Raw genomic sequence first — 15,028 nt, 5'->3', positions numbered from 1 at the left:
TCAGTGAAGTGATGTTGCATGAAGCATGCTACAAGAAGTACATTAATGAGAGAATGATAGCAGCTAGCCTTCGACATCCTCAGGAACCAACAGGCGTGCTACGTCGGTCGCAGGAAAAGGTCAGTTCAATTTCAAAGAGATACGCTTCTTATTTGCAAAAGGGAATTCTGATGACTTTTTAACCAAGCATATGCCAAACGAAATTTTGTTCACAAAGTAATGAAATTGGAAGTGCAATCGACAGTATTAGAACAGGCTAAATGACGTGGTGATGAATTTGGTCAACAAGTGATAGAGCGGATTCAGAATGTAAATGATTTGGTTGCTGCAGATGGGTGATACCACAGATTTTGCTACAGAAAGTTCTTTCACCCTGTTTCAGCTACTGGACAGAATCGAGGTTACCGACCTGCAACACAAGTAGATGAAGGCATGGAGGCTATATTTGCCTACCTGGAAACCAATACGGAAGAATGTCAGTTTTCTATGGACGATCTGTTAGAGCAAATACCCACATCACCTCGCCCTGATATTCGAACTGTCAAGGCTCGTCTTTTCCAGAAATACGGTGACGATGTGGTGATAGCTGAAACAAGAAGATGCTGACGTTATGATTGTAACATCTGCCATTTCAAGAACCAAAGATTTTGGAAGTGTTGTCATTGTAGGAGAGGATGTCGACCTGCTTTTGCTCATGACCGGTTTGGGGCAAGGCACTGAAAACTTATTTTTCTTAAAGCCAGGAAGAGGAAATGCAGGAGACAAGTGGTTTTCCAATGCATCTTACAAGTTTGACAGTGAATATATTCTGTTCACTCACGAATTTAGCGGATGTGATGCAACATCCGCTTTTTTTGGTCTTGGAAAAATTAAGTGCTGCAATATTGTTGCGAAAAATGAACACTTAACCTCAGCGCTTTGCACGTTCAATAAACCACATGCTACCCCTGAAGAAATAATAACAGCGGGAGAACAGGTTACTATCGCATTGTATAGTGGAGGTGTCAGCAGTTCCCACACACTAGACCATTTGCGGTACCAGCTATTCGCCAAGTGTGGCACAAAAAACCAACCAGAATCTTGCACGGTTGCCACCTACACAAGATGCTGCACAACATCATTCGTTGCGGACTTACCAACAAGTCCAAAGTTGGATGGGAAACTGGAAACCTCCTGAGAAATGGGGCTGGAATCACAGTGACCACGGTCCAATACTCGTTATAATGAGCCAAGATCCAGCACCTGAAGCACTTCTTCACATTGTTTCATGCTCATGCAAGCTGAACTGTGGCGGACCGTGCTCCTGCAGAAAAGGGGGTTTGAAATGTTCTTCAATTTGCAAGAAATGTATTGGGGTCAACCGTGAAAACGTGCCAAAATTTTTTATATCAAGACAGTGAAGAAGATGTTATGGAGGATGTTGAGGAAACCGCTGACGAAAGCAACGAACTTGCTGAGGCTGACTCGCTGTTTAAAGAAGAGGTCAATCTGGGATCAACTATATGTACAGACCCTGAAACCGTAACTCAAGGTATTTCTGGTGACACTGAGTAACCTGGCCCATCAAAACGTTGGAAGTGATGCTCATACCTGTCTCAAGTGCGCTAAAGTGCGATATTCCAAGTATTACACACCCAGAACTGTCAACATTTTTTAGTAACTGACAATGCATTTTAATTGTAATAAAGCTACTTATTTTTAATGTCAGCTGTGTGGCCTTTATACACACGAATAATTACCTACCTAATTAGGTTGCCTATAGCACTAATAATAGTTCAGTTTCCTGAGACAATTTATTTTGTGTGTGTGTGTGTGTGTGTCTTAATGATGTATTTTTATATTTGCAGTTTTACAAATACCAGGGCTGAGGTGGCCCATAGTGAACGTCAGGTAGTGATGTAAGACTCACAATAGTTGGGTGCCCAGCAATCCTCATGTTGCATACAGAGAAATTGAATACCTGAAAGTGAAGTGATAAATTCCAACATATAGCATGATGTATAATGTATTTATACTACACAAACAGAAACTGAAAAAATAGTGTTTAAAAATAAGATATCTTGCCACTATGCTCAAAATGTGCAAAATTGGTATTTTTTGACGCGCGGTAGCGCCTTAGATACTGGGAGTAGAAAAAAATTGTAAGAATCAAACTTGTAGAGAATTTTGTGATCTTTAAAAAAGAAAATAGACGTAAAAGCGATAGGAGCAAATGAAACTGAGATATTTTGGAAAAACTGAAAAAAGTCCGAAATTTTCGAAGTTTTTTGACTGCAGGAAGTTTTCCCAAGAGAAATTTTGTTGGCAAAACTTGGTTTTGTAACCTTTCCAACAATATGAACGAGTTAAAAAAATAAAATCTTCTACCCCACCTTTTGCAAGGTGTATCTGCAATTTGACTGGACTATAGGGGATGATAGCCATACCTCCCGATCCTCACAATAGCTCCTCAGACAGCCATATAGCAGCCCTGGACACTCTTTCTCCCGGAGGCAGGAGAAAAGTGAAGGCCACCATAGGCTGTCGAAGGCGCCACTGATGTCCACCATGATGCCAACAACATACTTACACGGGGCTGAGCCGCAGACCTCGGCCGCCAAGGCGATTGCATCAGATGCCGATCGCCAGGGCCTGAAACCGAATTGCCTGTTGCTCATCCCATGCAGCATGCGGTGAGCGGTCAGTCTGTCAGATAGTAGTTTCTCCAGAAGTTTGCCAAAGCCATCCAACAGACAGATGGGTCTGTAGGATTTGGCCTCGGCAGGGTCCTTCTCAGGGCTTTTCTTAATAATCACTACGTTAGCAACTTCCCAGATCTTCGGAAATCTGCCCTTCCTAATGCATTCATTGAAAAGGTGTGTAAGTGGCGCAACTAGCTGTGGGGCTAAGAACTGCACCACCTCCGCCACAATGCCGTCTGGCTCGGGGGCTTTCCCTCTCTTTAGTGACTTGATGAGAGCGGCAACCTCCTCCTCATAGAAGGGGAGGACCGCTCTATCATTTTCGTACCTAACAAGGTCTTCATTTCGTAGTTGTTGCTGTCCTTCAGTACCATCATTCCTATCATCATCAGGCAGCAGGGACCAGAGGAGGACCTCAGCAGTTACCTGCCAGGATTCCGTCATCCCGCTCCTCTGCCTGATCGTTGATAACATCATTGGGGAACGTATCTTCTTCCTTACTAATTTATAGGGCACTCCCAAAGGGTCAAGGGCCAGCTGATTCGTTACGAACATTTCCCAGTTTTTCGTCCTAGTCTTTTGTAGCTCTTTTTGAAAGTTTTCATTTGCCTCCCGGTATAGCAACAGCCATCTTTGCTTCTCCCACCAGGCGAACTGCGCTGGTAGTGCTTCCTCAATCTTCTGCCAGATTGACGCCATTCCTGTAGCTCGGCTGACCATGGTGACGGTGACACCGCCATGGCCCTCCTCCTGGTTGGTAAGGCCGATTTGATCGCCCTTGTTACTGCACGCACCAGCTCCTCGGCCCTGTCTTCTACGTTAAAGTCTTGTCGTGCGTCACCATCTGGTAATGGAGGAATGTCGCACTCTCTGGCTAGGCGCTCCCAATCGGTTTTTCTGAAATTCATTTGCACCTCCCACCCCATGGCCCAGTGGCACTCTCTGTATCCTAGGATGAAAGTGATTAGATTGTGACCACTAGTGGTGGCGTTGTCTATCACTTTCCAATCTTGGAGCGTGTTAGCCGCATTCGGCATGACCAGCGTCACGTCAGTGTTTGTTCCCTGTCCCCCTCCCGCCACATAGGTGGGAGGATTGCCCGGCCTATTTGCCACCACTGGTTGGAGAGCCATAATCATCTCTTCCGCTTTACCGCCATTTTCGTCCCTTGTGCCACTGTACCACAGGGGGGGATTTTGCATTTATGTCGGCAGTTATGATGATTTTGCGTCCCCGCAACGCCGTGGCCACTCTCATAAGATGATCTAAGTGCTGCTCAATACTGTCTCCATATTGGAAGTACATGTTGATGAGGATTACGATTCCAGCGGGGGATTGTATCTCCACGACGTTGCAGTGACTGTTGGAGTGTTGTGATAAGGGTGTTACACGCAGTGCGGTGTTGGTTACTAGAATAGCCGCTTTTGGGGTATCTCCACTGCTGACGGTTTGCCATGTTGCGGCAGTGAACGCAACTTTTCCAGCCAGAGAGTACGGCTCCTGCAAACAGAGTATATCCAGTCTCCTTTCCGCCACTTCCTTACGGAGCTCCTGCATCACCAGTCGACTGTTATGAGTATTGAGTTGTCCTATTGTTATTTTGGTCGTCATGGAAAATAGGTGTGTATATGGTCATTCGGCCAGGTTTTATTCCACTCATATGTAAGTCGTCCATTTGCCATAACTGATTGTCGGTAGATTTCATTTAGATCAAATTTCTCTCCTCGTCTTTCGAAAACTTTTTTAAGTAGGTCTCGCAGTGCTCCGAAGTCAGTGGGGAGGTTCACCGACTATAGCTGTATTCTGTCTACAGCCTCCATCACCGAGAAGATTACCCTTCGTCCGTTCTCATGTCCTACGCGGACCACATGTCGTACGGCAGTGGTCAGGGTAGTCGGCTGCTCCAGCCTAGCTAGTTGCATGGTGTACTCGAGATTCGGGTACACCCTTACCGGATCGACAGGTGGCAACCTAACTACTGGGATGTCTTGTATGACGGAATTTGCAGTGGAGCTTGTTATTATATTTTCTTGCAATGGTTGATGTACAGCTTTATCTGCCGCTACCACAGGATGCTCTTGCCGTTTTGGGTCTTTAGTCTGTATCGTATCCCGGCTTTGAGAGGAGGGTGCTCTGACCACCAGGGGGAACTCAGTTTGAATACCAATTTCCTTTGTGGGGAACGCCGTTTGTATGGATTGTCGACTGTTGTTTTGTCAGTGCTCGAAAGCGACTTCAGGAATTCCCTAAATTTGCTTGCTCTCATAGCATCCCTCCTCCTTTTTGCTCGGGGATTTACGCTTAGGCATCCTGCTCGGTATGCCGCTTTCAGCCATAATCAGTTCTTGAAATTAACCTTTGCTCGAGCATTCTGTAGGTAGGGCAGTTCCGTGCTGTGGCTCCACAAGACTTTTCGCCACGACTTTTACAAGGAATGCAGACTCCTGTGGCCTTGCAGACTCTCCGAGTGTGACCACTCTCACCACACTTGGAGCAGGCCGACCCCCTGGTGCAGTGCCTCAGAATGTGGCCCAAGTCGCCGCAGTTGTGGCAACGAGGTAATCTCTCGTATTAATTGCGTGGAAGCCCACGTATAGTCTGCCCATCGCTGTAATTTGTTTCCTCATTGATGCGGAGACCTCGGCAACGTGATGTACAACATCACGGTCCCGAGGACCCGTCTTGAATCTTAGCTTGAAGCAATTTTTAAAGTCATCTTCGTTCATATCCTCGAAATTTTGTTTTCTTATTGCTTCATTTAGTTCTTCATTCGTCATCACTGTAGGAACATTATGCAGTATAACTAACGGGTTTCTTTTCTTGGGTGGCTCACATTTTACTACTGCATTTAGTTTTGGATTTTTTAGCAATTTATCCTTATCCTCCTCAGAAGCTACTTCATCAATCACCGAGTTTCGACTTGGTTTAACTCGTTTGATTTTTATTTTATCCTTGACAGGGTCAATTGTGGTCGTTAAGAGTTCTTGAATTCTTTTAACACTTGCGTCCTGTCCAGGCAAGGTCCTGATAAAGACCGCCGTGTCTTGTCTTTTGGTCACCCTGTCAATAGTGTCTTTCGTATTGCTTGGCTTAGTGGGCGCTTGCACAGCCACAGCCGCCCAGGTCTTGGTTGGTTGTTGTTTCCGCAGTCTGTTGTTCTCTTTTTCCAACTCCTCCACGCGGCCTTCCAGTTTTGCGTGGGCAATAGCCCATGCAGCCAATTCGTTTTTAATTTGAGATATTGCTGCTTGACTTATTTTACCGTTCTTGATACTTTGCTCCAAGAGCAGAGTAACTTAAGCGTGTCTTTTAATTACCGTATTATCCTCCTCTGCCTGTCCCACCTCGTCCTGTGGAGAGGGATCAGGCGCAAGAGATGCCCTCGAAAGCGCACTCGTATCATTGGACGCCATAGTTGTAGCGAGTGATAAAAAGAGATGGGAGCCCGTCTCTTGCCCCGGACAGGCTCCTCTGACCTGCAGCTCGCCCACCGGCCTCGCCCCAAGGCCAAGGCCACTCTCGAACTGCTGGGTTCAGCGCACCGTCGCCAGCGCACTGGTCCCCATCGGTGGTTCCGTCGTCGACGATTTCACCCGACGCTCCTCGGCAACTGCATCCCCCACTCCGGAGAGGCGGATGCACCTCTGGCCCTTCGCCGCTTACTAGCCCGAGCTTCCACCTATCGGCCAAGGACCCACTCCTACTCAGGTGGTGGGCCGGTCACCCAGTCATTCAGCGGTCTGGGCCCATCCAACCCGACCCAGGCGATGTCACCACCTCCTGGGTTTGGCAGAACACGCCCCGGTTACCCAGGGGCGCGGCGAAGCACCCTTGCCGATTCGCGCCGCGATCCCACGCCGACAAACGAGGTCGTCGGCATGCAGAGCACCTGCTGGTCTGTGCCCTGCGAACAGAGAGGGACTGATGTTCGGTCCCTCGACACAGCTCCCCCTGTGCCACGCACCCTTCGCTTTCGTATCGGGTTGGGTCGCAGCTCTCCCTTTTGTCGCAAGGCAGAATGCCGAGCTTAACGTCTGGCGGAAAAAGCCACTTGGGAAGGAGAGGTTATGAGAGACGCATCACTTCCCCTCGTGAGGACTGCCGCTGCACCCCCGACTAGAAGCGATACGCCCCAGTGCGAGCCTCCGCGCCTTACGGCGCGCCGCCAACGGGCAGGGCCGCACCGAACACGCCGTCAAGCGACCGACCTCAACGCCAGACGAACCAATGGGCTTGACTGAGGTAGCGGATGAGTGACGTCAACCCACGAATCAGGCATTAAACTAGAGGTAGTTCTAACCTGCTCACGGATATCCACCGTGGAATGGTATGGTGGCAACATGAATAACGCTGTGGCGGACATGATTCGTTCAACGAAGGAATGGACATGAAAGACGAATTATGTAACGATCCTATGTTAGCTGTAGAATGTTATGAAGAACAAATTCAGGCAGCAGTAAACGCTGTAGTTGGGGTGTACAACATCACCACAGGGCGAAATTAAATGTTCTTGCCTCACATTTTTTCCAATAAGATATGTGAAAGAAAAAAGGTTCCGTCTTTGCCAGGGAATAACTGTGTTGTCTCAGGTCCCACTGGTGCACGAACACAAAGGGTTGAAAAGCAGGATTGATGTGTTATTTGGAAGCAGAGCGACAGAATAAACGTTTTTCATAATTAAGGATTTTTCTGTGTCCTTCGTAGGTATGCAATTTCTACGAAGAGGGAATGCAAAAGTCGACCTCCAGAGCCATTTAAATGTTGGCGAGAAGAAATTACTTTGCCGGCCGCTGTGGCACTCCTACTACGGTCGCAGGTTCGAATTCTGCCTCGGGCATGGATGTGTGTGATGTACTTACGTTAGTTAAGATTAAGTAGTTCTAAGTCTAGGGGACTGATGACTTCAGATGTTAAGTCCCATAGTCCTTAGAGCCATTTGAACCATTTGAAATTACTTTTGATTTTATATAGACAAGGCACATCAAGGCAAATCAAGGTAAATTTTGCCAGGACCTGAAATTAAAGGTAACAGCCAGAAAAAGAAACTGACCTTGCTGCATTGGTAATGGCAAACTCGTGTCAACTGATGTAAGCTAAGATTTACCTGATACAAGTAAAATTCGAGCTAAGACACAAGAATCTCAGTACCTTAGCGGATAGCAGAAAACCGAGATTTCAGAAACATTATTAGTAAATTTATTTTCCTGTAGACTGGGAACGATGTTCTTCAGGACACTTTTACTCAACAAACCTATACCATTCCGAGGGCGCGGATAGAGACAATCAAACAGGAAATACGTAAAATGCTAGCTAGCCTTGGAACATAATAGAAATTTCGGAATCACTGTACAACAGTCCATTGTTATCAGTCGCTAAAGCAAGAGGAGGTGTGCGTCTGGTTCTAGACGCTCCCAACATGAAATATATCATAATATCTGTTACTGACAGACCAGAAGTGCTAGAAGAACAACGTCCTAGATTTTATGGATTAAAATATTTATTTATATTAACGATCCATTTGAGATCGTCGTTATGGAACGTTGCGTTATCGGAAGAAACACGAGAGAATACGGCGTTCATTTTTTTCTGACGTTCGTAGCAGTTCAGAATGCTAACATAATGGACTAGACGTTAGTTCTTGTGTATTTATTGCAGTCATTGACATCGTTTTAGACCCTGATTTGTTACACAAAGTCACAGTATACTCTTACGAGTTTTTGATTGCTACGAATACGAGCGAAGAGCACATTTTAGGGGTTTTATGGCCTCACGTCATTTTTCAGGAAATTTGTTTCTAAGCACCTGCTGAACAATCAGGAACTACTATATCTGTTAAAGAAAAATGCTACCTGGGTACGGTCAGGAAAATGCCAGGAAGTTTTTGATAGCAAAAAGAGAGTTAGGACCTTCCAATATACTTCACCATCCAAACATGAGTAAGGATCTTCGTATTGTGTCAGACGCGTCCTGCTCAGGATTTCACTCATGTCTCTTTCAAAAACAGAGAATGAAGGGAAGACTGAAATACACGTTATTAGCTTTGCGACCAGTGTGTTGTCTGAGTGTGAAAGAGCTGGCTCGGCAACAGAATTAGGCACTTGCTGCTAGTGGTTATTTCGTAAATTCAATTACTGCATCTATGGTCATCACATAAAAGTTTTCTGTGATCACGACACAAATTGCACTTTAGTGTTATCTCTCAAACCTGCACAGACACGTACACCAATTGCTGAGGACTTGCAACACTGCCAAAGAGCTAAGTCAATGAACACATCCACTAATATTCCACTACACACCAATGTGACAACTAAGCAAGGGGAAATACTCTCAAGGTCTGTTCACGAGAGACGTACATTTGTACACTGTAAAATTAACAAATGCAGCTACTATTGTGAAAAGTTTAGAAGAAGACTTTTTCCCACGATTCGGAACGTCAAAAACTATTCTATCTGACAAAGCTACAAATTTTACTGGAAAAACTTCGCGAACTTCCTTAAAGGAATATGAATCAAACAGATTTTAACATTCTTGTTTCATTTGGAAACAAACCTTAGTGAAATGATTTATCGGGAATTTAAACGGTTTATACACTCTTATACACCTAATCGACAAACCCAATGGGCAGAACGGTCACTCTCAACAAAAAAATGGTTCAAATGGCTCTGAGCACTATGGGACTTAACAGCTGTGGTCATCGGTCCCCTAGAACTTAGAACTACTTAAACCTAACTAACCTAAGGACATCACACACATCCATGCCCGAGGCAGGATTCGAACCTGCGACCGTAGCAGTCGCACGGTTCCGGACTGCGCGCCTAGATCACTCTCAACAGATCGTGAGTGGTTGTCAGACCTTTTCACAGGTAACATTCCAGGCGAGCTTATGTTGGGCAAAGAACCAAGAAATTAATGAACAAATACGCTTCCTCAAATACAAAAGAGCACTCTATCTTATCAAGAAAAGATACTTCAAGCAATCATTTCCTTAAATACATGTTCGCAAAGAAGATAGAATGCTTATGACAAATGGCTAGGCCCCTCGAAAAATATTCTGTATGAAATTTGAGTCTACTTAAAAGTCATCTCAAACCATTCATGCATAAACGTAAGAAAAGGAAATGGCAATTATCGTACAACAGTCCATTGAAAAGTGCTTAGAGCCATTTGAACCATCTGAATCACCACTAACTTCTTATTAAGATCACTCTTTAATTACGCGTGTTTTTGTACTTTACAGTAAAGGCAACAGGAGAATGCAGCATCTCACACACGAAAACATCACGAAGAAATGATAAGTGCCATAACTCACAGAAAACGCGATTGAAAATGAGAATAATTTTTAGAAACATGTCGTGCAAAATATAAAGAAAGAAAACCCTCAGGCTTCCACCAACTATTTCTGATGCGTCAAATCATATTTTACAGATAACTAGGAACTGGTAATTCGATGCGTTCGCTACGGTTAGCACACTCGACTCGCATTTTCGAGGACGACGGTTCAAACCCGGGCTCGGCCATCCAGGTTTAGGTTTTCCGTGGTTTCCTTAAATCACTCAAGGCAAATGCCAGGATGATACCTTTGAAACGGCAAGGCCGATTTTCTTCCCCATTCTTTACACAATCCGAGCTTGTGCTTCGTTTCTAATGACATCGATGTAAAGAGGACGTTAAACCAAATCTGCCTCCTTCCTTCCTTCGTTCTCTGCATTTGAGGGTTTTCTCGGCCAATCTACAATTGCTCTATTATCAGAGACACACGCACGTTCATATGGAAGATGCTAAACGAGGAATATGTCAAACCACTGACCGCAGAAGAGTGGAACAATGTCAGCGCCATTATAAGAAGGCAGCACACTTCCCTCACCGTGCGTGATGTATAAATGGGAAACACATAAGAACCATTAAACCTTGGAGATTGGACAGCAAATATTATAATTACAAAAAGTACTTTTGTGTTGTATTAATGACCTTAGGAAGCAGAAATTATTGGTTCAGATTCATATACGTAGGGACATTTAGTCCTCAAGGAGACTTTAATATATTCAAAACAGTTGAATTGGGAAAAAAAACAGTTCCACATTGAAGCTGCCAGAAACAGCATCAAGTCCGTATGTCCCCTGTGGACTGAGAACCCTTACGTGATGAGGCTTTTGTATTGAGTGGCATCTTAATGAGGCCTTATTAAAGGATATCACGAGGACGACACTATGTAAAATGTGCATTTGGCACTTTATCTAACAAATGAAGAATTTTTCATCGTCCAAGTAGTGTTAATGTGGATGTGGCGGGTACCGTTATTCGAGAACGTTGAGCAAAAAAAAAATGGCTCTGAGCACTATGGGACTCAACTGCTGAGGTCATTAGTCCCCTATAACTTAGAACAACTTAAACCTAACTAACCTAAGGACATCACACACATCCATGCCCGAGGCAGGATTCGAACCTGCGACCGTAGCGGTCGCGCGGTTCCAGACTGTAGCGCCAGAACCGCTCGGCCACCAGCGGCCGGCGAGAACGTTGAGCACTTGACAGTTTTGTGAGGCAACATGATGGCTACAATTTTGATGACACACTGAGAATGGAAAGTATTCCTGCACATGGGACATATGGAACTAATAGCGGTAAAAATATCACAGACCATTATGCTGATTACTTCTGTTACCCTCAAGGATATGAACCATGGCAAGACCGTTACGCTAACACCTCCATATGAAGAGTAGATTTTTAAAATAAAATTTTGCTTCTTCACATGTTATTCGGTAAATATATTTCACTGTGTACTGTTTATAGCTACTAATAAAATACACTCCTGGAAATTGAAATAAGAACACCGTGAATTCATTGTCCCAGGAAGGGGAAACTTTATTGACACATTCCTGGGGTCAGATACATCACATGATCACACTGACAGAACCACAGGCACATAGACACAGGCAACAGAGCATGCACAATGTCGGCACTAGTACAGTGTATATCCACCTTTCGCAGCAATGCAGGCTGCTATTCTCCCATGGAGACGATCGTAGAGATGCTGGATGTAGTCCTGTGGAACGGCTTGCCATGCCATTTCCACCTGGCGCCTCAGTTGGACCAGCGTTCGTGCTGGACGTGGAGACCGCGTGAGACGACGCTTCATCCAGTCCCAAACATGCTCAATGGGGGACAGATCCGGAGATCTTGCTGGCCAGGGTAGTTGACTTACACCTTCTAGAGCACGTTGGGTGGCACGGGATACATGCGGACGTGCATTGTCCTGTTGGAACAGCAAGTTCCCTTGCCGGTCTAGGAATGGTAGAACGATGGGTTCGATGACGGTTTGGATGTACCGTGCACTATTCAGTGTCCCCTCGACGATCACCAGTGGTGTACGGCCAGTGTAGGAGATCGCTCCCCACACCATGATGCCGGGTGTTGGCCCTGTGTGCCTCGGTCGTATGCAGTCCTGATTGTGGCGCTCACCTGCACGGCGCCAAACACGCATACGACCATCATTGGCACCAAGGCAGAAGCGACTCTCATCGCTGAAGACGACACGTCTCCATTCGTCCTTCCATTCACGCCTGTCGCGACACCACTGGAGGCGGGCTGCACGATGTTGGGGCGTGAGCGGAAGACGGCCTAACGGTGTGCGGGACCGTAGCCCAGCTTCATGGAGACGGTTGCGAATGGTCCTCGCCGATACCCCAGGAGCAACAGTGTCCCTAATTTGCTGGGAAGTGGCGGTGCGGTCCCCTACGGCACTGCGTAGGATCCTACGGTCTTGGCGTGCATCCGTGCGTCGCTGCGGTCCGGTCCCAGGTCGACGGGCACGTGCACCTTCCGCCGACCACTGGCGACAACATCGATGTACTGTGGAGACCTCACGCCCCACGTGTTGAGCAATTCGGCGGTACGTCCACCCGGCCTCCCGCATGCCCACTATACGCCCTCGCTCAAAGTCCGTCAACTGCACATACGGTTCACGTCCACGCTGTCGCGGCGTGCTACCAGTGTTAAAGACTGCGATGGAGCTCCGTATGCCACGGCAAACTGGCTGACACTGACGGCGGCGGTGCACAAATGCTGCGCAGCTAGCGCCATTCGACGGCCAACACTGCGGTTCCTGGTGTGTCCGCTGTGCCGTGCGTGTGATCATTGCTTGTACAGCCCTCTCGCAGTGTCCGGAGCAAGTATGGTGGGTCTGACACACCGGTGTCAATGTGTTCTTTTTTCCATTTCCAGGAGTGTATTTACTGTCACTACTCAACTAGTACTCAATCGGTAGAGCACTTTCCCGCTAAAGGCAAAAGTCTCGAGATCGAATGTCGGTCCGGCACACTGTTTCAATCTACCAGGAAGTTTGATATCGTCGCACACTCCGCTTTAGAGTGAAATTTCACTCCGGAAGCATCCCTCAGCTGTGGCTCAGCCATGTCTCCTCAATATGCTTTCCACCAGTAGTGCTACTGCTGCAAAGTTGTGTTGTGAAGTTTGGAAGGTAGGAAACGAGGTACTGGCGGAAGAAAATATGTGAGGACAGGTCGTATGTCATGCTTGGATAGCTTAATCGGTAGAGCTCTTGTCCGTGAAAGGCAGAAGTCTCGAGTTCTTAGCTCGGCACACAGTTTTAATCTACCAGCGTGTTTCACATCAACGCACACTCCGCGGCAGAGTTCAAAATGGTTCAAATGGCTCTGAGCACTATGGGACTTAACTTCTGAGGTCATCAGTCCCCTAGAACTTAGAACTACTTAAACCTAACTAACCTAATGACATCACACACATCCATGCCCGAGGCAGGATTCGAACCTGCGACCGTAGCGGTCACGCGGTTCCAAACTGAAGCGCTTAGAACCGCACGGCCACAACGGCCGGCTCCGCGGCAGAGTGAAAATTTCATTCTGGAAGTAGGTTCATATTTTGCTTCTAGCTTTTCTTCTATGGGGGGGGGGGGGGGTGTGCACTCAGCCTCTTGATGCCAATTGAGGAGCTAATCGATCGAATAGAAGCGGCTCCGGTCAAAGAAAACCATCATAACGAGCGGGAGAGCTGTGTGCCGACCACATGCCCCTCCTATCCGAGTCCTTGGCTGAGGTCGGATAGGCCCGATGGGCCACTTGTGGCCTGAAGACGGAGTGCTTTTTATTTCTCTAGGCAAAGATTTTTAACACTCACACTACATCAGCCTTAATAGACAATAAGGCTTTTATCAGTAGCATCGAGTGATTATCAAGTGACAGTTGATGTCTCATGTATCACACAAATTCAGGAATAAAGTCTTGTTTACACAAACAACTTCACCCAGTATTAAGTCAATGGAATTATGTAAACATACATGTTGCATCATTTGTGAAGCCCGCTGCATCATCCAGACTTTAACTCCACTTACTTACAGCCCTGACATAATCATTTGCTCTTGTAAAAAAATGTTAAGTGATGATGTAAAAGACTTCAAAGCTGAGCCATATTTCATAGTAAATACAGAAAATGCAGTCTTGGCAAGCCGAAATTATAACTCTTCATTTACACCTGACACACAGCCGGCCGCTGTAACGGAGCGGTTCTAGGCGCTTCAGTCCGGAACCGCGCTGCTGCTACTGTCGCAGGTTCGAACCCTGCCTCGGGGATGAATGTGTGTGACATGGCTCTCTGAGCACTATGGGACTTAACATCTATGGTCATCAGTCCCCTAGAACTTAGAACTACTTAAACCTAACAGCACACAACACCCAGTCATTACGAGGCAGAGAAAATCCCTGACCCCGCCGGGAATCGAACCCGGGAACGCGGGCGTGGGAAGCGAGAACGCTACCGCACGACCACGAGCTGCGGACAATGTGTGTGACATCCTTTGGTTAGTTAGGTTGAAGTAGTTCTACGTCTAGGGGACTGATGACCTCATATGTTAAGTGTAGTAACCAAAAACCAACCGCGGGAACGCCTTGGGCTGCGGATCGGAGCCGCCAGGCGGGGAAGCCGCCGGCGGTGGAGCACGCATCAACGGGTAAACACAAGGACGAGTCCGACAACGACCGTCAACGACCGACAACGAGCGACAACGACTGACAACGACCGACACAACAAGGAAGAGATAAACAACGGAGGCTTGTAGAAACCACAACACCAAACACCAACAGTAAATCCACTCGGAACCAGAACCAGGCAAATGTCAGCAACGAACAACGACCAGAACGCAGTACTGCCGAGATATAGACGCAATCCAGAACGAGTAGCAGACTGACTGGACTAGGTTTTTTTTTTCTTTATTGTATTTCAATTCCCCATCGGGGTGGAATGGCAGCAGCATATGCGCTGCTCTTCAGCCGAAAGACATAGAACAAACAATAGAAGACAGTGAAAAATATACG

The sequence above is a fragment of the Schistocerca piceifrons genome, chromosome 7, assembly GCF_021461385.2.
Source record: "Schistocerca piceifrons isolate TAMUIC-IGC-003096 chromosome 7, iqSchPice1.1, whole genome shotgun sequence".
NCBI lineage: Eukaryota > Metazoa > Arthropoda > Insecta > Orthoptera > Acrididae > Schistocerca > Schistocerca piceifrons.
The sequence above is the reverse complement of the archived record's forward strand: the minus strand, read 5'-3'. Positions refer to the sequence as shown.